We start from the raw sequence: 25,052 nt of genomic DNA, 5'->3' as shown, positions 1-25,052 counted from the left end.
AGCATTATGTAACCTTGATAAGTCAGGTATACATCTCATTCTTTACTTTAGAGTATTTGATGTGAAGTATACCTTTGAATTGATTATGTAATTGGCATTATACATTTACCTGACTGTTAATAAATTGTTAAACTTTGATTGATTCTGACTTGCTCTGGAATTATTCAGGTTGGGTATAATTTCAACAAAGGGTTAAACGGAATAATTAAATGTGTACTTAAACTATTAAATATAAATGACCAAATAACCAATTGGCATTCTAACCTAAATTCTAAATTATAATTAAATGGAGTCAGATAACGAGCATTGTAAAAAGATAACTGTGAAAAATACAGCAACTTGCTGGCAGCAATTAGCTAGTAAGTTGCTGTATTTCATTTCACAGTATTCTTACTGTAAATATAATCGCAGTAACTTTTAAATTACTGTAAATGTAATTTACAGTAATAATCACAGTACTGTATTTTATAATTATACTGTAATCAGGATTACTGCATTAATTTTGTGTACTGTAAAATAAAGACAGTGTCACAAATGCCATTTATTTTCTCACTTTTAATTTCAAAAATTCATTAAAAAATATGTTACAATTTTTCTGTAATTTTTTTATTTCATCACTTTTCTGAACATACAAAAAACACTTTTCTGAACAAACAAAATCAATATTTATTAAAATGTTTGGATAAAATTACAAATGTATAAAAATGTAATGATTTAAAAACAGCAGGATTTCAAATCTATATATTTTCTGAACATATACATTTTTTTCAATAAGTTAACATTTCTCTGTGAACAATTTATTTCATTTCAGCACTTTTTTGAGCAAACAAAACAATCAATATGTATTCAAATGTTTGGGTAAAATTACAAATCTATAAAAATTAAATGATTTAAAGGGATAGTTCACCCAAAATGTTTAATTGTGTCATCATTTACTCACCCTCAACCTGTATAAATTTCTTTCTTTCTGCTGAACACAAAGAAAGATATTTTGAAGAATGTCGGTAACCAGACAGTTGATGGGTCCCATTGACTTCCTTAGTCGAAAAAAAAATACTAAGGAAGTCAATGGGACCCATCAACTGTCTGGTTAACAGCATTCTACAAAATATCTTTCTTTGTGTACAGCAAAAGAAAGAAATTCATACAGGTTGAGGGTGAGTAAATGATGACACAATTTAAATTTTTGGGTGAACTATCCCTTTAAAAACAGCAGGATTTCAAACCTGAATATTGTTTTTCTCCAATAATGTTTTTTTTCCATAACTATTATTCTTTTAAAACTTGACCTGGACTTCCTGGGCTTGAGTCTTCTACCCTGTAGAGGAAGAAATTCATTATTAATGTAAAAGTTTAAAAGTAAGACAGATGGGTTGATGACATACACATAAAGTTTTAAATCAATATTAGTATTTTTTATATGCTTTGTTGGTGGTTTGTGGAGTAGCATCCCCCGGGGCTGATATTTTTTTATAGCTTTACAAAAGATGTAAAATGTAAATGTATTTTCGTTAACACAAACTGTAACATCTGTAAAAATAACCTATTTTTAAAAGATAAAATGTAAATATTATGGAGTTGCAACTCTACTCTTATTAGACAGAATTGGTATCTGTCATTTGCCATTACTTTAATATTTAATAACTGTCTACATGAATATTATAAAATTGTACATGAATATCCCACATTTCTGCCACAATACCATGTTTGCAGTTAGTGATACAACAGTGAAATGTATGTTTGTGAGTTCTGAATGGAAAAGTATTCTAACTGGCTGGTGTTGTCACACAATGTTCCTCCTGTTTTTCATGTCAGTGTTGTTGAATCACCTTGTGTTGACGCTGTAAAACTGCCTGATTTGAAAATGATGCTTGGCAGGCCTAAAGGGATAGTTCACTTTAAAAATGAAAATGCTATTATCACATACTCAACCTCAAGTTGTTTCAAATCTGTATGAATTTCTTTCTTCTGCTGAACACAAAAGAGGATATTTTGAAGAATGTCGGTAACCAAACAGTTAACTGGAGCCAGTGACTTCCATAGTATTATTTTTTTCCTACTATGGAAGTCACTGGCTCCAGTTAACTGTTTGGTTACCGACATTCTTCAAAATATCCTCTTTTGTGTTCAGCAGAAGAAAGAAATTCATACAGGTTTGAAACAACTTGAGAATAAATTTTAAAGTGAACTATCCCTTTAATAGACAAGTTGCTGGTCACCCCTGACTTTCAATCACCATTTAAAGGTATTCAAGGTAACAATTAAAAGTCTCACCTGGAATTAGTTGTTCTGCCAGTCATACTCGATGAAGTCCCTGATGACCACCTTCCCAGTTTGTCTGCTAATCTGGACCTTTGAATTGCACTCGCTGTGCTCTGGGTTAATTCTGACGAAGAATCTGAAAATAAAAACATTAGGCTATGCATTACCCTATCCAAGAAAAAATACCTCTTTTTTTCTATTGGATCAGTAACTACTAGAGATTTTTGGAATGTAAGTGCAAGATGCTTTATATGTGAAGTAACCCTTAATATTGGCATCTATTGTGTATGTTGAGTGCTTGGATCTTACCGAGCATGATGAGTCTGGGAGTGTTTGGCAGGAAATCTGAGCCTCAGCGTTTGCTTGGGTGGAAGTTTCTTGTAACACAAAATAAAACGAAAACACAGTTTTAGAAATCACAAGTTCAATATTCATAAGAGAAGGTGTGTGGCAATACTGTAAAAAATTACAATTTCAAATAATTTTTTATTTAAAGCTAACGTAGCTACTATTTAATAAAATAAAAGACGTTATAAATGTAATTCCGCCAGATAAGACACATATTAATACAATATATGCTCCCAAAAGTCGGGAATGGCACTCTATTAACAATCTAACGTTATAGTTTCTGCAGCTTGAAGGCAATGAAGTTCAGAAAAATCATGAAATTATTAAAAATATGTTAAGTAACGTAGCTTAACATATAACGTTACCTCTAGCTGGCTGCGTTTTCTCGGCCCGCTTAACTTCAATGTCTGATTCCTCAGGCGGCAACAGCAAGCAAGAGAAAAGAAACGAGAGATTATTAAACGGCTACCGCGCCAATAAATACAAAAAATTACACCATTTTAAATTAATGTCATTTCCCAATGCTGACGTTAGTCTTTAATCAAATTAAAGACGTTAAAAATGTAATGTTGCCCGATAAGACAAATCTTAATACAGTACAGCCCATGCATGCTCCCACAAGTTTGAATAGCATTTTACCAATCTAGTTTCTGGGGGTTTCCATTCAGAAAAATCATGATTAATCACTATGAAAAATATGTTAAGTTAGGCCTAACGTACATACCTCCGCTGCGTTTGCTTTCAGCTCGAGACCGTCGAGAGTCGGCAGGCTTTGGCTCACTGCCTCACGCGCATGTGGTGACAGGAAAAAAAGCGATCACATTATGTGACGGATCTGCACCAAAAGAGATCACATACACAATTTAATTTTTATTTAACAATACTTTCCTTCTATAAATCAATGACGTTATCAAATGTTGCCAGACTAGAAAATATATCGAAATCATGCAGAAATATTTGTGGAAATAAAATTATAAAATGCACACACAGCATGAGACGAGTTTACTAGAAAGTGTGCCGCTCATTACTCTTTTCTCTCTCAGTGCACTCTTAAAGTTGAACAAACAGTTGACTTTACAAGAGTAAACTTTGGAAATACATTATGTTACCTTTCTGAAGTAAAAATTCGGATGAAAGTGGGGAATCTCGTAGCTTTCCTTGGCTGAAAAAAAAAATATTCTAGAAAATGCTGTATTGTGATTCACAGGAGAGAAAAAAATACTGTAGAATTTACCCGCCGTTGAAAAAAGACCATGATGCTTTGCAGATCTACAGCAACATGCTGTATACAGGTTCTACAGTAGGTATTTTCTCATTTTACAGTAATAATGCTGTGAAAACTACAGAAATTGGTTACAGTGAGGAATTGGAATAAAATCCCTTTTGCCCCGCTGAAAAGACCGAATGCGCAGCGACCTTCACCCGCCGATCGTTAGCTTCCATTGGGACGATTTGGGCGGCCTTACACCAGTAAGAAGTAATATTCACCACTCTCAGACAAGTTTTTGCACCCATTATTTTCTGTAAAAATTGTCTTTGGTGGTCAGACACACATTGTGTAAAATTGGAGCTGCTGATGTCGTACTGACACTGCAAGAGACAGATAATGAGCTCTATTCTGTCTTCACTATTGGTAGTTGCTGCTGAAAGTCTTTTCACATTAAATAAACTTAGTCTACATTGTTTAAAGGCCACATTTTATTTCAATTTTAAAGAAATAGTATACTGTTACTATCAGTTACAGTCATTTAACAGCACCCTGCTCTCATTGAAAATTAATTAGATTATGTTGCTTTTTGATTTGCTGGTTATGTGAACAAGGATTTGCTTGTTCAATTCAATTCACATTTATTTGTATAGTGCTTTATGTTTCACAGCAGCTTTACAGAAAGTGCATGTAAGTGACTCTTTCAAACTATCAATGGGTTGAGCTGTTAAAATTGACAGAATTAAGTTTTAACATGAAATACACAAATTCATATACCGTACATAATTTTAAAAAAAAAGTTTTGTAATAAATTTGAATGTCAAAACAAAAACAAGACAGGACAATAACATTTAATTTTCTACTCACCATAGACAGTAACCCTAAATGACTTCCTCCAAAGATTTTTTCCAGTGATCTGTAGATGATAAAGTCCAGAATCTTCAGTTCTGGTGTTTGTGATGGTCAGAGATCCATTCTCAAGATCCAGCTTCAGTCTCTCTCTGAATCGCTCATCAACACTATCATTATATGTGATCTGCTGACTTGTCATATTGATTTTAGCTATTAATGCAGCTGCAAATGCCCACTCTATCTCAGCATGTTTCTGTTCTTCAGTAAAGGGAGTGTGTAGAGTGACTGAATCTCCCTCCTTCACTGGCATCATCTTCACTTCTTCATCAGCACCAAACACACCTACAGAACAACAGAGACTGTTACTCAATCAGAAAATCACTTCTCATTTGGTTGGTTAACTGAAGCTCTAAATATATAACCACTTTATTGGTATTTATTACACAGCTCTGTGAAACTTGATTCTGATTGGTCAATTGCACCATCCAGCAGTCTGTTATTCCCTGAAAACAACTGGTAAAAACTGATAACACAGGCTCATCCGGGTAACTGAAATCTGCACTTTACGCTTTCCAGGAAGGAATGATTTTTCCTCATGCAAGTTTTGTGCTTGGTGAGCTAATAAAATATTAAAACTTAAATAAATATTTTGTGTACAGTTATTTAATAAGACCATCCTAATTAAACAGCATCCGGTATCATGGACTCTTTCCAAAAACTGACCAAAGTATTACAAATGTGAGTATACATAAAAACATATATTTTTAAATTAGACTTCAAAAGTTGACATTAATTCCTTTATTGTTTTATATATACACACTTGTTCTACAGTCTATAAACAGTATTTAGTTTGATTAAATCAGAAGTAACTGTAATAAAATGACAGCAGCATTTGTACACTCTGTCATGCTGTTGTCTAAGCCACTGCATATTACAGTTGTTAGCGATTAATCAAGCGTTAATTTAAACTATGATCGGTCATGAGAATTTGTGTAAATTGACATCTCTAAATTAAAGATTTCGATCAATATTGCATGTCAAGTTATTGACTTATGTGGCAAGAGCCATGTATTTGCCACAAAGAGAAGAAGACAGACAAGGTAAGTGAATACACAAGTCTTTATTGCAGGTTACGGGAGCAGAGTAGGAATGCAACAGGTAAGTGAAAGCAGTGGATGAAAAGTGACTGAAGGCTTATCTGGTAGTGAACAGTCTTTCCTCTTGTAGATGGTGAATGGTGAAGCAGGCTGAGGGTGAATCCAGAGGGATGACGGGGGTCAGAAGATGGCAGACAGAAGACAGATCAAGATCACGGTGAGGTGAGGTGAGGTGAGGTGAGGTTATTACTGGCAGGTTCTCAGATGAGTCACGAGGTCAGCAGTAGAAGCAATGAGACCAGACATGGAAGTGACGTGAACGGTGGTTTATAAAAGGTCTTGATGAGGTTGTGCAGGTGCAGGTGATTGGAACTCTGGTGCCGATGATGGCTGACTGAGTGCAGGTGGTAAGCAGGAAGGATGCTGAGAAGTGCAGTGCAGATCTGACAGGTGACTGAAGCTGCGTCCAAAAACTGGAAAATACTGCCTTTGGAGGACACATTTCAAGGCAGGAAGGCCTCAAGCCACGTCCGAATCTATTTTTAGCTTTACTTCCTGTCTCCTGAGTGACCTTCATCTGATGGATTTTTGAAGGCGGCATACATGTATCCTTCACTGTCTTTGATATCCCACAATCCTGTGCTTTCCATTCAGTGACAGTTGAGCTGGGGGGGAAAAGATCTCCCCAGAGTCTGAAAGTTGCATTCGAGGGTAAGCTTGTGTGTAAATGTTTTTTTACCAACATTTTTCACTTCTGATGTAATTTCTAGTGAAAAATTTGTAATGAAGTAGCTAAATATTTGTTTACTTCTCACCAAAGCTTGTTCTATTTTGCTGTAGACCATTAAACTCTTAAGCCTCAGAAGTCTATCCGAAATTAGTTTTCTTGAGGCAGGCCCGGTTCCACAGGGGTGCTAAGCACCCTCAAATGCAAGCAAAAGCACCCTCAGTTACCACATTAATTGGCGCCTACACAATACTCAGTTACCACATTAATTGGCGCCTACACAATACTCAGTTATCACATTAATTGGCGCCTACACAATAGGTACAGAGAGAGAGAGAGAGAGAGAGAGAGGTTTAACAAAACTTTATTGTATCACAAAACCATTCATTAAATTTTCACTTCAACATAACCAATTTAACTACACTTAAAAGACAGACATTTCGTCTGGATAAATTAATTGTGAAACAGAGGTTCCCCCATAATCCCCTGTGGTTGATCAATTTCTCTGCTTACAGAAAAAGTCCTGTTCCACGTTTGTAGCATGGAATTATAAAATGGAGTCACATTTTTCAAGTCCAGCTCATTCGTTCTTATTAAAAACAATTGCTTATCATATTTAAGACTTGATGTCCTTCTCAGCAAAGCACAAGCCACATTGCTCCACTCTGTCTCCTCCGCATACAGCAGCCTCTGCGCCGCTTGTAAACGAAATGTGTTGATCTGACTTCTAATGTCCACAAGGCCTTGTCCTCCTTCCTGAACTGACAAATACAAAACAGGCCCAGGCAGCCAGTGTTGGCCCGAACAGAAAAAATCCACCAACTTCCTCTGGATATCTTTAATCAGTCCATCAGGTGGCTCTAGCACATTCAGCCTGTGCCATAACATGGAGGCAGCCAAATTATTTATGACCAAGACTCCACCCCTGTAGGATAGTTCAGGTAATAGCCATTTCCATTTAGACAACTTGGCTAACACCCTATCCAGCACGCCTTCCCAATTCTTTTTCCTATAATTCTTAGACCCAAAGTAAACTCCTAAAATTTTAATACCTTCTTTTCCCCACTTTAGACCTCCTGGAATTTTTGGTATCCCACCATTTCTCCAATCCCCCATAATGAACCCCTCGCTTTTTCCCCAGTTAACCTTTGCAGAGGAAGCTTTTTCAAACAGGTCTAAGCTCTTACAGAGAGTATGAATGTCTTCCTGCCCAGATATAAAAACAGTTACATCACCTGCATATGCTGATACAGAACATCTTAACTGTTTTGAAACAAAAACACCATTCAATTTACTTCTTAAATCACCCAAAAGTGGCTCAATTACTAAGCTATACAATTGCCCTGAAAGAGGACACCCCTGCCTAATGCCTCTTTTAACAAATACTGGGCTGCTCAAACCACCCCCTATTTTGATCAATATGGAGGCCTTATTATACAACAACCTTATCCAAGAAATCATTTTTTTTCCAAAACCAAAAGCTTCTAAAACCTTAAAAAGATATGCATGCCCAACCCGATCAAAGGCTTTTTCTTGGTCAATTGATAGAAACCCGATGTCACAGTTATCAATAGTTGAAACATCAATAATGTCTCTTATTAAAAACAAATTGTCCATAATTGTTCGCCCTGGAATACAATATGTTTGTTCCTTCTTCACCACAATATGTAAATATTTCTTAAGCCTATTTGCTAAACATTTGGATATTATTTTATAATCTGAACACATTAAAGACACTGGCCTCCAATATTTCAACAAACCCAAGTCTCCTTTTTTTGGAAGTAGGGATAACACAGCTCTTTGACAACTTGTTGGAAGTACTCCTCTTTCAAAACATTCACAGATTACATCATAAAAATCCCTGCCTAAAATACACACATAAAATTCTGCAGGCAGACCGTCCATTCCTGGCACTCGATCAGTAGATAGTTGTTGAACTGCTTCAGAAAGTTCGTTAAACGTAATCATCTTCTCAAGTTTTTCTTTGTCCACCTGCTCCAGTTTTGGTAGCCCTTGTAACTGTTCATCCATTCCTTCAGAGTCACATTCAGTGGATCCAAACAGTTCTGAATAAAAGTCAATAGTCATTTTTCTCATTTCCAATGGATTTGAAGTCAATGTCCCATTCTCACGACGCAAACAATGTAAAACTTTCTGTTGCACAGCTTTGCGCTCCAAATTAAAAAAGTAAGAAGTAGGCGCATCAGTTTCTTTAATAGGCATTACCCTTGCTCTAATCAAAGCACCCTTGACCCTTTCCTCTAAAAGGGCCCTCAGATCCATTCTCTTATCATTTAAACCCTTCATCCTGCTTACATCATTCGCAACAATCTTATTTTCAATGTCATGAATGTCTTTCTCTAGCTGTAATATTTTCTTTTTTATATAGACTGTAGAATTACAAGAATACTCTTGACAAAAAACCCTGATCTGTGTTTTCCCAATCTCCCACCATTGAGTCAAATTTTCAAAGTTGTTCTTATTCAGTTTCCACATTTCCCAAAAGAAACTAAACTTTTCATAGAAAGAAATATCCTGCAATAATTTCACATTAAAATGCCAATAATAATTAGGACGTGACATTTTCATAATATTAAAATCAATAGTAACCAAATGATGGTCAGAGAAACAATTTGGAAAAATATTTCATAATTCTGTTGTTTTCTTTTTTACTAACATATACTCTATCTAGTCTTGCACCAGTAATTGTTAAATCCAACATCTTAATCCATGTATACTGCCTAATCACCTGATTTCTATCCCTCCACACATCCATTAATTCAAACTCTTTAGTTAAATTAAGAAGTGCATGACTTGATTGCGGGTGAGACTCATCTCCATTTCTATCTAATAAAAAATGAGTAGTACAATTCCAGTCTCCACCCATAATCACACAAGAATCATCATTTTGTTGTCTCAATGTATTTTGTAATTTCCTAAATAGTTCTACACGATCTGGCCCTTTGTTAGGCGCATATACATTAATGAACAAAAACACAAACCCCTTAATTTCTACTTTAACTATTAAAACCCTTCCTTTTTCTAATTCCATTGTTGACAAAACTTTCACATCCAATTGTTTTGAAAACAGGATAGCCACACCCGCACTAATGTTTGAACCATGATTAATAAAGCATTTTCCCTCCCACCATCTATACCATTGATGTTTAAAGAACCCACTCTTATAATCTCCATAAGAAGGCTAAAAGTAAGAAGAGACAGACTGAAAAAGAAAGACAGCAAAGTCACCTTATGTGAAGTGCACCTCATTTGGCACGATTTAATTTACGTTTTGTATGACTTTTTCCTTTTCTCATCTTTGAAAGTATCTTTTTTAACCGGAATCTTTTTCTCTGACTCAAGCCATCTTCCCCAACCCTCTTCTGCCAATACAAAACTGAGGTTTCAAACTTATTTAAATCAGAAAAGAAATTCCTTACATCAACAGGTTTACCAAAAGTCTCATCCATAAACCCATTTATTTCTTCCAATGAATACACTTGATGACACATAATTTGTGAAACATCAGATATATCTGAAAAATCAGACTGAACACTACCATCATCATCATCATCATCATCATCATCCTCATTGACCATTTCCTTATCAGTATCCAACACTACCTTGGGAGACTGAAAAACAATACCTTCAGCCTTAGATTCCTCTGCCCCTCTACTTTCAGTTACCATATTATCTTCAGCTACAATTAGTTCCCGAACTCCTTTGTCACAACCATTCTCAGCACTATTCTGCTTTTGAACATTGCCAGAACTGTTTTCCTTCTGCCCTTCACTGATAAACAGCTGGGCACCGGTAACACTGTCATCTTGAGATTGTTTCAAACTATTTTCAACACGATTCTCACTATTTAGCAACTTAGCTTCACTAACGTTACTTGTATTTTCTATCACTGGCTGCTCCGCTCTCTCTCATTCGATTTATTACTTGGACCAGCCTCACTGACTTCACTTCTAAAAGGACACGACAACTTTACATGACCCAATGAGCCACATTCAAAACAACGCATTTCTCCAGCGCTAGCATACACCATATATGACTTTCCATCAAAAACACACCTAAATGAAACATTCAGATTCGGTGAGTTCAGAAACATAAACACCTGTCGTCGAAACGACAACACATGCTTCAAAGCCGCATTCTTGCACCCGAGTGGGACCATTTTAATGCCACTTGCGAACTTTCCATAACGAGACAACTCTCTTTCTAAATCCGCGTCTGGAATGAACGGCGGAACGTTAGAAATCGTAACTTTAAGGGGGTCGCACACCGGACGCGGAGCTCGGCGGCGCGCCACGCAGCGTCTCAGGTATCGCACACCAGACGCGCACATTTTAAAAGGCTACGTTTATTATACATTCCCCCAAAATATGTTTAGACTTTATTCAAGCTGTTGAAGTCAGAATGTAAAACAAAGTGTGTTTATTGGTGTTGGTAGCAGGTTTTTGAGGCCTGCAGCCCAGAGGGTGGTGGCACCTTAACCTGAGTGAGGTCGCGCTGAAGTGAACTGTGCTTTACAACAGAGATTATTTTACTCTCAAATAATCTTAGACAAGCTGCCTATGATTATTGTTTGCCATATCAGTATGGCATCTCATGTACTGTCATGTGCTAACTAATGAATATTCTTATCAATTAAATAACCCTACAGTAAGAATAAATAAGTACAAAAAGCCCTGCCAGTGAAACCAGGCCTTTATCTGTAAAAATCATAGAACTGTGATAACTGTAAACTACAATCTATTCATTATACTAATAAAAACGGTGAAGGTTGCATTTTGAGAACATCAATCACTCACATGACTCTGTATATTATTACAAGCGCAATACTAGTTGAGATTAATAACTTATTATCTGTACTGTCTGTAATTTTGCGAAAATAGTTAGTCTGTATCTGTTGGCTAGTGTTACTTTTTGCTTCAATGAAAGTGCCCTCTCTGGTGGAGAAACACTTTCAATGCTGTAATTTTCTGTTGACTATGTATTGTTTAAGCCGGTCTATGATAGTTTAACTTTTAATTAAAGGATCTTAGCACACTGTCCATCACTGCTACATTGTTTTAACATTGTTTTCTTTGTGTTTTTTAAGTTAATCAAGCTGGTGCAAAATCGGCGCTGCAGACCAACCATTTGGACTTTCAGATGCTCAAATGAGTGGTGGGATGTGATCGTTCCAGGATTCACACACACACAGTGGGTGCACAACTTCAGGATGTCTGAAGAAACATTTCTGTTCCTTTGTGCCATGCTGTGTCCAGCAATGGAAAAGCAGGACACAAACTTTAGCGTGTGTTGCACTAAAGAAAATAGTTGCCATCGTACTATGGAAGCTGGCCACCAACAGCGACAACAGAAGTATTGGCCATCTTTTTGGAGTCAGCAAAACAACAGTGTGTCGGTGCGTCCAGGAATTCTGTGAGGCTGCTTGCATGTTGTTAGTTCCAGAACAGATTAAGCCCCGTTTCCACCAAAATTACCTGGAACAATTTGTACCAGGAACTTTTTTACAGGAACTTTTCTCCCCCCCAGACCTGCAGCTGTCTGCGTTTCGACCGCGATCTATAGTTCCGTGAAGATTAGGCAGATTAGTCCGGTGATGTAGGACTGCGCGCGACTGCTCCTCCAAGTCAGTGAAGGACAGTAATCATTTTTGTGTGTACCGATTGATAGATGGACTATTTACATGAGACGTTATCTAAACCGATCTGGTATTTACACGTGATGACTTTCAATCACAATTATTTTGTCACATGCAGTTTGTCTGCCGCACCAAAAATGTCAACACTGTTTTCTCCAGCAGCTGGAATGTGTTAACTGTAGCCATAGCAACTCTTAACGGCCACCAGGACTAATACCAGTAGCGTACCGTGGGGTTTCAGTCAGGGCCTTCACTAACGATCAACACGCCCCACGCCATAACAACACGTACACGCACACGCACACACACACACACACACGCAAAATACAATAATGCACTGTACGCAATACTACTACGAACTTTGCTTTCATAGTGTTCGTTGGGAAGGGGGCAAGTAAAAAGTACACGTGAGACAAAAAGGCAATTTGACTATTTATTGATGATACTGCACTCACGTGTCACCGTTTAGGCAAATGGTGAAAAGAATCAAAATCAGCTGGCACAAATACTCTTAAACAAACAAAAATACGGACCAACAGAACATCCAAAGAAACAGAAAAAACACTGCTTGTTAGCTAACATTACCGGCTTGACATCAGGATCGATCATTCGCACGCAGCCTGTCATCCGTGGCGGCCATAGTTTATTTCACACAGAAATCTCACAACCCGCGAAAAGTTCAGACGGCTCAGACGGTTCAGACGGTACAGACATCAGCAGGGGGTAGCACACAGACACATCGCTGGGCCTCTGGGCCGTTCTATCACTACACATCAAATTTTGATTGGCTAATGACCCACGTCAGTCAAAGCTATGGTCCAATGGAAAATAGCAGCTTCAATGGAAGGCAAGCTATTCTACTAGTGCTGGTCCTCGGGGCTGTGATGCGTTTAGATGATGACATATGGAAAATACACCAAAAATAAATACATTCTTTCTGGAAATATAATCGTAACTATATATATATATTAGGGGTGTAACGATACGCGTATTCGTATTGAACCGTTCGGTACGAGGCTTTCGGTTCGGTACGCGGTACGCATTATGTACCGAACGGTTCTTGGACTAATTAATTAGATTTGGAAAATAAAAAAGTGTGTGAAATATAATAATATGCGTTCAACAAGGTAGCCCAATAACCAAAATGACGTAACAGCCAATGCCCCTGACACCGCCGAAGTGAAAGAAAAAAAAAACACCAAATATAGGCTGCTCAGTCAGGTGCTCGCTTACTCAGTAGGCTACGCGCTGAATGCTCGTGGCAAAATGGCAATTGCGTTTAACAAACCAGAAATAGAAGATCCTCCAATAACCAACAGGTCTGGTGTTTGGGTGAACTTTGGATTCTTGGTAAGCTATGATGGTGTTGGCAAGATTGATGGATTAAAAAACAACGGTATGTCGCATTTGCTGATGGTACAGCAGCGGGAATAATTCATGTCATGTCAATCAAAGCCGACAACAAGACGATCTTGTTGTCTTTACGCCGACAAAAAGACGATAAAAAGGAGAAACAGCCACAAACTATCCCACAAACTATCCCCGCAGCATTTAGACAGACATTTCCAACTTATTGAAATGGCAAAAAAAAACATCACCGCAGCGAGTGGTCCATTTATAGCCGCAGATATGAGACCTAACGCCCGTTTCACACATACTCCGTCTGCAGTGCGTGTGCGGTGCGTATTTTTTTCCGTCCCCATGTTAACGGATCACAGCTTTCAAACTGCACGCGGGTGCTGTCCGTCAGTCCGTTCCAGGAGCGTTGCGTCTGCAGCAGCAGCAGTGCACGGATCGTTTTCGTACCGAGTCTATTTTTTGCTGCGCTGCGTTGCTGCATTAAAGTGGTAGAACATTGTTCACGTTAAAATAAACATGTACTGACGCGAAAATCTAGTAATTTCACCACAGATGCATCTCATTTAAAATATACTCTTGTTTCAAAGTCAACACATGGCTTTTTTTCTCAAGTAAAGCAACAAAACGACACCTTACCTGGCATTTAGGTTAAAAAAAAAGTGCCATAATGGAGAGCACTCGTACTTTCTTGGAGGTGAAAAGCAAAGTTCTTTTTGACCTGCAGGATTTCTTTTAAAAGGGTGTAAAAACGAAAGTAAAGACTAGAGTCGGCTGTTTTTGAATAGACTATTGTAAGTTTCTAATTTAAAAGGTTTGTGATTTAAGGCTATAAACTATGTTTAAATGTTTTGCCACTTTTGTGAGCTAAAACTAAAGTATATAAATATGAATAAATGAATTTAATAAAATGTTGTTTAAATGTAGTAGGCTCCGTAACCTGACTTCTATTAAAGAGTAAACAAAGAAAATTGGAATTCTGACGAGGCATGTTCAGCAAAAACTTTTGGATTTTAAATAAAAAATAATGAATAAATGCTGTGTTTGTGGTATACAACAGCGGATCAGTTGCGGACTGCAAACGCAGCATATGTAAAGCACTACAGGGTGTGGGGCTCCTGCAACACACAACGCAACACGCACCGCACACGCTAATGTAAAGAGCTAATGTCTTATTCCTGTAACTACATAGAAGATGGGTAAAATCATACAACAACAAAAAAATCATACTTTGTTAGTTTTAATAAAATAATAATAAAAAAGGTAATTTCTGCCAATTTTTTCTTTTTGCTGTATCTAAAACATACCGAACCGTACCGAACCGAACCGTGACACCAGTGTATCGTATCGAACCGAACCGTGAATTTTGTGAACCGTTACACCCCTAATATATATATATATATATATATATATATATATATATATATATATATATATATATATATATATATATATATATATATATATATATAATGATTTTCACAGGGCCAGCAGAGATGGCCCTGTCGGCCCACCACTGACTAATACAGTATTATATAAGCTATTTATCTGTTGTAAAGTGTAATAATCATCTCAGAAAAAAAAAAAAATCTTCTGTCAGGCGCAGTTAAAGTAAAAACTGCCTGGGGCAATATACGCTGTGTCATTACTCCAACATTATCTTCATAACTTACGAAATAAAAAGTTTACCCCTCAGAAAAATGAACTTTCCTCTCTTGTCAACATGAGCGCGGCGCGCGCTGTCACGTCTTGTAAGGACGCACACTTAAAAGTAATCGGTCTGGTCGTTTACATGGTGAAAAAAAATTAATAACGAGTATGGAAGAGATTCAAGCTGTGCTGCTTTTTCTGGTTATGTATAGGTTTACTAAAGAGGTAATTAACAACGACAGAAAAGAGAACTAATATGCAGATTCAGCAGAATGCAGAATATTCAGAAAGCTTGTAAAGCTAGATTTAAAATGACAATGTATATTATTATCAGCTATACGGACATTGAACGTGAGATGGCTGAGACGACCGCGCTCCATCAGACAGAGAGCAAGACTGATATTTACTGAACGAGACCGAACCTCGCAAAAGACTTTTAAAAATGCCCGTTGAAATAAAATGCTGCGTGAGCTCAACCAATCAGCATGTTCAGCGCCCAAGTCCCGCCCTCGAAAGTTCCTGAACTTTGAAAAAGTACTACCTCGCGAGCAGGGCCGTTTGGAGGGGGAAATATTTACCCGGAACTTCATTTAGACCCTGGTTCCTGCGGTCTAAACACACCGAGTACCACCCAAAGTTCCTGGTTCCTGGGTAAAGTTCCTGTGGTGGAAACGGGGCTTTAGTTTTCCTGACCAGCAGAAGCTTAAAGAGATGGCAGCCTACTTTGAGAACCGATGGGGACTTCCACAGTGTGTTGGTGCCATTGATGGGTCACACATACCCATAATAGCCCCAAAAGAGTTACCACTGTGATTACTTCAACAGAAAAGGCTGGCATTCCATCATCCTGCAGGGAGTAGTCGACGGAAAAGGACTATTTTGGAGTGTATATGCAGGAATGCCTGGGAGTTTGCATGATGCTCCCAGTTTGGGAACCGCTTTATTAGGGTATCTGTACTAAGTACGTTTCTAGATTTGTACTCTGTCCACCACTGGCTAATGAACTAACGTTAGCGTCTTGCTAGCTTGCAAATCTCGGTTGATACCTCACTGGCTTGCAAAACAAACAACAGGCTTGCTCTAAAGTTGTGTGTTGGAAGTAAGCTTTACCGTGATCGTTGTACACTTTTTTTTACAACTAGTTATACGAACTTACCGATAGACTCCATCATCGACTCCAGCAACGAGGTGGCCGTATCAATGCCTCCTTCTCTTCCCAAACTTGCTGGTCTGTGTCCGTAGATGGCGTCCATCATATCGAACCACTTCCATTTTTTTCTGTGAACACCACTCCGGCTGTCATGGTCTTTCACCTTATGGTAGTCACTCCGCAGTTTCTTACTTTTAATGCGGCACTGCTCGGACGTCCGCTGAAACCCCTCGATAGCCATTCTCTCAGAAACATGCTGAAAAACCTTTTTGTTTCTCACCATGCCATCGAGTTCCCTTTGTACCCCTTCTTCGCTGAGGATACCCAGCAAGGTCTGCACCTCCTGGCTTGACCACGGTAACGTTAAGCTGTGCGCCGACATTGTTTTGCAATCTTGTGATTTAAAAACAGCGCCTCTTGCGTTGTCGATCCCCCTGTCACACGTGCAAGTGACGATTCTCTGTCAACCAATCAGCGTTCTGCAGTGAGTCTAGCTCCACCCTTAAGTACAGTAGTACTACATACTACTGTGCTATGTACCCCAACGGAAGGGTACCGAAAAAAGTGTTATGGTACGGTTCGGCATTTTGGTAACAGTCACAACTTTTGGCAGTGGAAACGCAAATAAATGTGTACCGTACCGAACCGTGCTGTACCGCTCAGTGGAAACGAGGCATAAGGTGACTGAAACCCTACAACACCAGGGTTTCCAGATTAAGTTGACCCTTTGAGCTATTGCAAAAGAAGTTGGTCATTCCAAATCTGTAATTCCTAGAATATTGAAGCTTTACAAAGACACTTATTAATTCAAGTGCCCAAAAAGATACGCAAGACCAATACGCGAGAGGACAGGACAATGCGGAGACTTTCAATGTGGAATCGGTTCAACACTGCAACTGGAATTACTCGCCAGTTCAGAGCTGAACACAGTGAGGATCTGTCTCACCATACAGTGTCTTGTCATTTAAGAGAATTCAGACTGAATGCTCACTCTGCAGTGACCAAGCCTCTCATCAGCAGAAAGAATCAAAAGGCTAGACTAACCTTTGCTGAGGAGCATGTTGTGTGAACACAGGAGAACTGGTCCAGAGTTAATTTTAGTGATAATGCAAGTTTAATTTATTTGTGTCTGATGGGAAACATTATGTTTGGCATCAAACTGGGGAAAGATTAAACCCAAAGTGCCCAAAGAAGTCAGTGAAAGATGGAGGAGGAAGTGGCATGGTTTTGGGAATGTTTCTGCAGCAGGAGTTGGGATTATTGTACAGCTACATGGCAGAACCTGTTTATCAGAACCTCCTTCGGCAACATGTGGTTCCTTCACTGCGAGCATCTCCCAATCAGCCCGTAATTTTATGCAAGTCAATGCCCCCTATCACATTGCAAAACGGATAAAGCAGTTCCTTGAAAGTGAGAACACGGAAATAATCAAATGGCCAGCCCAGAGTCTGATCTAAACCTCATTGAAAATCTATGTAGAATCATTGGCGACAAAGTTATGGCTAAGAAACCCACTACAGTTAGCGGACTGTGGAAGAGACTGGAAGAAGAGTGGCCCAAGATCACACCGGAGCAGTGTGAGTATCTAGTGATGTCCTGTGGCCGCAGATGTGCTGAGCTCATTCAAAGCAAGGGCCTCTATACTTCCTAATAATTTATGTGGCTGTTTTTACATTTGAATTTCTCTGTAATGTTTTAAAGTGGTAAATTCTAAATACAATATAAATCGGTTGCATATTTTATCATTAGTGACGCAATGTGCAAGGTTGGCGCAAATCCATCGCCTGGGATGTGCACCAGTTTGTGATGGACTGTTCGGTTTGTGCCAGTTGTGAGACTACCAGTCAACCTCCTGCTGGGCTCCTTCAACCACTGCTAGTTGTTAGATTCCGTCAAGATCCTTCCCCCCTCCAAGGGTAACATGATCGTTTTCTAATTTTCTGAGATACTGAATTTGGGATTTTCCTTAGTTGTCAGTTATAATCATCAAAAGTAAAAGAAAAACATTTGGAATATATCAGTCTGTGTGTAATGAATTAATATAATATACAAATTTCACTTTCTGAATGGAATTAGTGAAATAAATCAACTTTTTGTTGATATTCTAATTATATGACAAGCACCTGTATGCTCTGTCTTGTGTTTCTTTTGTTTTTGGTTCAGTCCCTGTGGCCTACTTTTCCTAATTCTAATTAGTCATGTCATTCACATGTGCTGTGTTGTAGTACTATATGTACGCCCTGTGTATTTGAGTTCCTTGTCCGATCTTGTCTTGTGTAACGTCAATGTGTGGAGATTAATTTGCCTTTCTCCTGTGTTTTTACTATGTGGATTTATTTACTGTGTTTTGGAATTTTCCTTCGTACACCGTTACGTGACAGAAGATCAGACCCATACCGAAAACAGCATGGCCTCACCTGCCTTGCTGCTGTTATTGCATGTGCCCACATTAGCCTAAATAAACACTTTAAATGTGCACTATGTAGTATTTTTGCAGTAAAATACCCAAAAACCACTAGGCCAGTATCAATATCAATAGAGGTTGACCAAACTCTCTGAGCAATGGTATATTGGTAAAAAAAAAAAAAAAAAGGTTTGAATAAATGTTGTTTTTCTGCTTGACAAGCCAAACAAATATTTTAAATTTAGAGATGAAATGCACTTTCATGTGAAATTAAATAAATACAGTATTGCTTTTCATTGTAGTGTGAAATTAAATACCAAGCCCATGGGCAGTGGCATAGCAAGTCAGCCGTGGGAAATGAAAAATTGTGTTCATAGGTGGCCCCAATTCGCATGTCCACATGTATACCCTGCATACCCAGACGCTATGCCACTTGCCATGAGTGTATTGCATTTAACATTGCCCCTTTGAAATAACTGCATTTTAACATGGCATACATTTGCTTCCATAAATTCATATGTGAAATGTATTTAGTCTTATGTATACACATCATTAGTGTTTACTTTAGTATGTCTTAAAAGTACCTACTTCTTTGGTGGAGTAGGAGCATAATCCATATAATCAGGAACAAGGAAATCATAATTTTTAGGCACGCTTCCCTCAGCACAAGCACCAGCAGATCCTGGGAGAACAATTCAAGAATATTATTCAGTTTATAGCTTTTTTTCTGTACAACTACAACTTACATTAAATGCTTAAATTGGTTCCAGACCTGAAGCTTCACTATCAGTCTTAACAATCATCACGAATGTCCTCTACAAGAAAGGGCGGTAGCCTACTTGAAATGAGGATCTAATGCTGAGGATACATGCAGCTGTTTTTTAGATCAATCTATTTTAAATAAATCTTATAGAATTTACACAGCATGATATAAAGGATATTTTTGCATTAAAATATCCAAAAACCAGTAGAACAATGTTTTGTTGACTTGTGTAGCCTACTAAGTACATTATCACAAATGTTTCTAACAATGTTTAAATCTGGAAAAATCAGACATTTTAACCAGTATCACTGCAGAATAGTAATACTGCATTACAGCAATATAGCATTTTCTTATTATAATGTATTTAAATAATAACTGCATATCATTTAACAACACGAGTCATCCAGTTTTATACTATTTTTATATCGATCTAGCTTCCTGCAATGTGCAACAAGTGTCTCATAGCGGCCACTGTGCGAATGTACAGAGTAACATTAACATAACTTTCAACACACTCAAATGTATTTTTAGTAGCCTATGATTGTTTTTGAAGTAAAACATCAAAATTGTCAAGCAAGCCGAAGTTTGAAAAAGCAAGCTAGCAGCTAAAAAAAAGTATGCGTGCGTATTACTGTGATTACGATACATTCAGGAACAGCAGAGAGAACGTGCTTTCAGGGTCCTATCCTTGAGGTCTGCACCCCATCAGTTTTCTTGCGGTGGGGGAGTACATTTTCTAATCAAAGATGGTAGGTAACTCTAGTGTACTTTGGATGGGAGCGGGTGATCTGACAATTACTAGCTATATCAACTGACTCTGCACTTCATTTAAACATATCCTTCATTAATGGATAATGAAGTAAAGAAAATGCTACTAATAGGCCTATGTACTGAGCTGACAATATACTAACAATGCTGACACAAAGTCTGCAACAATGTGACAAACATTTTCTCTAAACCAAAAAGCTGGTTTGCCAAAGACTGTAGCCTACCTTCAGCTTGAGGGCATTCTGCCCCATTGACATCAGTACACGCTGATTTCTCAATCATAAGGTGAACAAAATCATGAAACTATCGTTATTAGTTTGACGGGACAACATCACTAACTGGCCTCAGAAATAGATAAATGTTCTTTCTCACAGAAACACACACGATTAAACTATGGTTAATGGTAAGTGTGTTAACAAATGTGTTTCAATATTACAAATCAAATTAAGAATCATTTGATATCTGTTTTACCATCACACCGATCAATAAAAATAGCGTAAAAATTTATGGTTTGGGGAGAACCGGGGCAAAAGTAACGCAGTACAAAAGTAACAAAGCAATTTTCTCAGAGCACTTACTACATTTGCATTCCAAGCTATGACAGCACGTTCAGCATACAATCCTTGATGGATCTGCCAAAAATAACGTGATTTCATCATCGTTTTTGGGCATGGGCGTAGATTACGGGGGGGACGTGTCCCCCTCACTTTTAATAAAAAAAAAAAATCCCCCTCTATTTCTCCTTTCTTCTTTCCTTTTCTGGTCTTTGCTACTCTAAGCAGTGTACAAATCTTAGAATTTAGGGCACTTTTTGTGTTTCGTTGCCTCTTCTTGACGGATCGCTTCCTGTTCTCCTGAGTTGTAAGTCGCTTTGGATAAAAGCGTCTGCTAAATGCATAAATGTAAATGTAAATGTAAATAAATGTAAATATAATAAAATTTATTTTCGTCCCCCGCACTTTTACTGGGTCTCACCGATCCTAGTCGACCCGCTCCGAGCGGGATTCGAACTGGAGTTACCCTGTATGGGGGCGGACAAGTAACAGAGACGCTAACGACAGCCTTCTCTAAACTCGGTTGATAGCGCGCTTCTTGAGGTCAGGGGCAAGTGTATTTACATAGAAACCAATGTGAATACATCAAGATTTAAATTCAGAGACAAAAAATTATCTATGCATGACCTGTAATTTTTTCCGAATCTTAATATGAGGAGGGCGCTCTCACAGAAAGTCCAAAAGTGGGTTCGTAATACCCTGTCAAGCTGGAGCTGCAGCTGAAGGAAAACAATCGTTATGAGTTATGAAACGTGACGACGACAATCAGACGAGTGCGACAATATGCTTTATGTGTGTTTTTTAAGTCATCTCAATGTAGGCTATTTATTGACAATAAAGTATCATATGAATAATGCAGCTTTTTTAATGTTTAGTATTCTGCTCACCACGGCTGCATTTATGTAATCGAAAATAGTTAAAACAGTAATATTTTGAACATTATTACAAATTAAAACCGCTTTTTTTTCCTATGTGAATATATAGTAATTTATTCCTGTGATCAAAGCTGAATTTATCATCATTACTCCAGTCTTCTGTGTCACATGATCCTTCACTAATCATTCTCAGATGAGGATTTCATAATCAAGAAACATTTATGATTATTATCTGTGTTGAAAACAGTTCCCAAAATGTTGTGGAAACCATGATAGCCTACATGTTATTTTTCAGGATTCTTTAATGAATAGAAAGTTCAATGGACAGCATTTATTTGCATTTATTAAATAAATTATCTAATTTGTAATATTAAAAATATCACTTGTGATCAATTTAATGCATGTCTGATCAATAAAAGTATTAATTTCTCTCTTTTTTAATTTTACCACAAATGTTTAGAAAATTAAGCATCACCATGAGCAGCACAACTGATAATAATCCTAAATGTGTGTTGATCATCAGATCCTCATATGGGAATGATTAGTGAAGGATCACTGAAGACTGGAGTAATGATGATAAATTCAGCTTTGATCACAGGAATAAATTACATTTTACTATATATTCACATAGAGAACAGATGAGTTACATCAGAATATATATATATTTTTTTACATTGCATAAAATCTATGGAGTCTTAATGCAGAAGTGTTTGTAGTATATAAACCAATCATAAAATTGGCAAAAAAAAAAAAAAAAAGGAGAATAGGAGAATAATATTATAGATATTAAATATTGGTTATTGTTCAGCAGTGTATTTGATATCTTGCCCAATTAAAAGCAAGAGATGCGATAAATTATATTGGTCCAAAAAAAAAAAAAAAAAAAAAATGGTATTACGACATTTCTGTCCCCCTCACTTCTGAAAAGATGGCTACGCCCCTGGTTTTAGGTCCGAAATGCAGTTTTCGAGTCGGCCTAAGGCAAGTAAATTACAAGTTGTGTTTCTAGTTTCATGTGTGTCAGTAATGATCTATCTACAGATTATTTATTGTTGTTACACACCCTGAAGGTTTGTCTTTTCAGAGTTTTTCAGTACAAAAGTAAATTGTATTTAAATTAAATTTAAATTGTATTTAGCACTTTGGGATTGTTTTTAACTATGAAAAGGGCTTTACAAATAAAATTTATTATTATTATTATTATTATTATTATTAAATGTCAGGACTTCATGTATGCTTATGTCAGTTCATTTTGGTGCATACAGCATGCATCGCATTATGAAACTGTTCTTTTTAACATCTTGGAGTAAAAACAAAGACTGAACTTGAGGCCACGGGTGATCTGGCTCCTGTAGCTCTCACACATCTTCCTCTGCTGCACCCATCATCTTCCAACTAAACGCGCACTAATCATAAGCGGGTTATTCGTGGCCACCTCTCGCAAAGCAGCTTTGTCCAACAAAACGTTGTTGACTTGCGAAAAAGTCATATTAACTTATTTTTAAAAATATGATTTTTTTTTTAATTAACTAATACCATTTGACAGTAGTGGAGGAGCTCCACCAAATGTAATGAAGTAAAAGTACAGTTTCTTCACAATAAATGTACTTGAGTAAGAGTACCCATCATTAAATATACTCTAGAAGTTATCCAAAAAAATACTCAAATAAATGTAATTCGTTACTACCCACCTCTGATCATAACACTTGTCATCTTAAGTTTATGTATTTTTTAGGTTAATAAGTTAAACTAACTTACATTTTTGAGGATCTTAACTAAAGTAATATTTAAGCAAAGACAATTTTAGGGTTTACAGTGTTTAAGAAAAGCGATGATAAATAAAGTAGATAAAAATAGTAATACGATGAAATAAGTTTAAAGTTTTAAGAGAACTTACCAGAGTTGAAGTGAGGTGCATGCAGTTCAGTCAGTTGATAAATTGAAAATGAAGTTTGTTTCAAACTTGGCTGTGGGTCGTCCCCCTTTCCTGTCTGTGGAGGAGTGTCATTGTGGGTCTTTTTGGTTTGCGATGTGATAATGTTGCATTTATCAAACAATTAAAGGCTCATTACCCTCCTTTAACAAACTCCAGACCATGACCATGACCATAAAGCTTTTAGCACTCAAAACCGCGTTTCTGCTGGCTCTGGCCTCGGTTAAGCGTGTGAGTGACCTACACGCACTCTCAGTGAGCCCGTCCTGTCTCGAGTTCATGTCAATCTTGAGTACCTACAGAGTAGTATTGCATCCTTTATATCTCCGAAAAGTCTTTAGTTTTATTATATTTATAAAAGAAAGATAGGCTGTACAGAGGCTTTCCGGAAAAAAAACGAGCAGATGGAGGCGTATCGTGTGGGCGGAGCTAAAGAATCATGAGCGCAAAGCTATTGCATGAGAGCGTCTGAAAGCGGTGACGTCCTCAAGCGTGGAGAAGAAAACGTTACCCTAATAAACCATGGCTATCAATCAGATTCAAATAATACAGATATGATCCAGAATCAGATCCGGAGGCTGAAATAAATTGAATAGGATAAGCAACAACAGCAGGATGTCCATCTCTGTGGTATGTACTGTATTTAGTGGCCTGTCAACATTTGTGTGGGTTTACTCGTGGTTTATGAGAACATGATTTGGTATGCGACTAAACCTAAGCAGTAGCAAGCAAAACAGTTTTGCACGTCAGACTAGTGTATAAAAAAACACTGGAGTAGCGCATTTGAATGAAGAAGCACGCTTTGTGTGAACGTCCCCTAGGTTTATGTTTGGGTGGTTTTACAATAAACAAACTGACACCTATATTGGTCAGCTAAACAAATGTATTTAAACACACAACATAGATCGCATGCTCCATTGATAAATTAAATATACAAACGTGTTGTTCACTGATGTTTACATACGCAACGATAGCCAACTACATAGACATTTGAAGCAGTTTTACTCACATGTTTTACTTCCATGGTAATTCCATCCGCTCCAGTTTAAAAGCAACTCGAATGCAAGGGGAAAAGCAACTCGAATCTAGCGCTCGGAAAGCGTTCCACCCCTAGGGGCTGCCATTGCTAACCAAGCCATCACCTGCTGTTAGCATCCCATTGACTCCCATTCATTTTTGCTTCACTTTGACAGTGAATAACTTTACATCTGAGGTGTTTATAGACTCCATTTGTCCATTGTTTATTTCTAAAGAAACAGGACAATGCATAAAAGGCTCCGTTACCTTGTATCTTACACTATCGCCCCGTAGAAGCTGTTTTTTGTAAAAATAGGCTAACTATTGCGTCATAACCAACGCGACTGTGTCGCACAGTTGAGAAATTACCGTATAGACAGGAGGAGACGCTCAGAAGCAATCTTTTACTTTCTATGAGACAGTCGGGGGGACG

At 37.6% G+C, this 25,052-nt stretch overlaps 3 long non-coding RNA genes across 5 annotated transcripts in view; 1 reads left to right on the top strand and 2 right to left on the bottom strand.

Moving 5' to 3' along the window:
- The window catches only part of LOC137040107 (uncharacterized), a 60,153-nt gene extending 54,154 nt beyond the window's left edge, over window positions 1-5,999 (top strand). Inside the window, exon 3 of the long non-coding RNA XR_010897849.1 lies at window positions 5,897-5,999. This is a non-coding gene — a long non-coding RNA (uncharacterized lncRNA). The remainder of the gene's footprint in view (window positions 1-5,896) is intronic.
- On the bottom strand, window positions 1,166-3,945 carry LOC137040106 (uncharacterized). 3 transcript variants are annotated; one of them, XR_010897848.1, is made up of 6 exons: window positions 3,720-3,945; window positions 3,335-3,445; window positions 2,976-3,017; window positions 2,572-2,639; window positions 2,275-2,398; window positions 1,166-1,318 (listed from the first exon to the last, which is right to left on the bottom strand). It is a non-coding gene; the product is annotated as an uncharacterized lncRNA (long non-coding RNA). The 3 variants fall into 3 exon arrangements; XR_010897847.1 differs by having other exon boundaries at window positions 3,335-3,942; XR_010897846.1 differs by lacking the exons at window positions 3,335-3,445; window positions 3,720-3,945 and having other exon boundaries at window positions 2,976-3,309.
- LOC137040108 (uncharacterized) lies at window positions 4,889-23,594 on the bottom strand. The gene is made up of 3 exons (XR_010897850.1): window positions 23,567-23,594; window positions 19,298-19,391; window positions 4,889-5,011 (listed from the first exon to the last, which is right to left on the bottom strand). It is a non-coding gene; the product is annotated as an uncharacterized lncRNA (long non-coding RNA).
- Between the last annotated feature and the right edge of the window lie 1,458 nt (window positions 23,595-25,052).

Source organism: Pseudorasbora parva, chromosome 14 (assembly GCF_024679245.1).
Source record: "Pseudorasbora parva isolate DD20220531a chromosome 14, ASM2467924v1, whole genome shotgun sequence".
NCBI lineage: Eukaryota > Metazoa > Chordata > Actinopteri > Cypriniformes > Gobionidae > Pseudorasbora > Pseudorasbora parva.
This window is presented reverse-complemented; position numbering and strand designations above follow the sequence as displayed.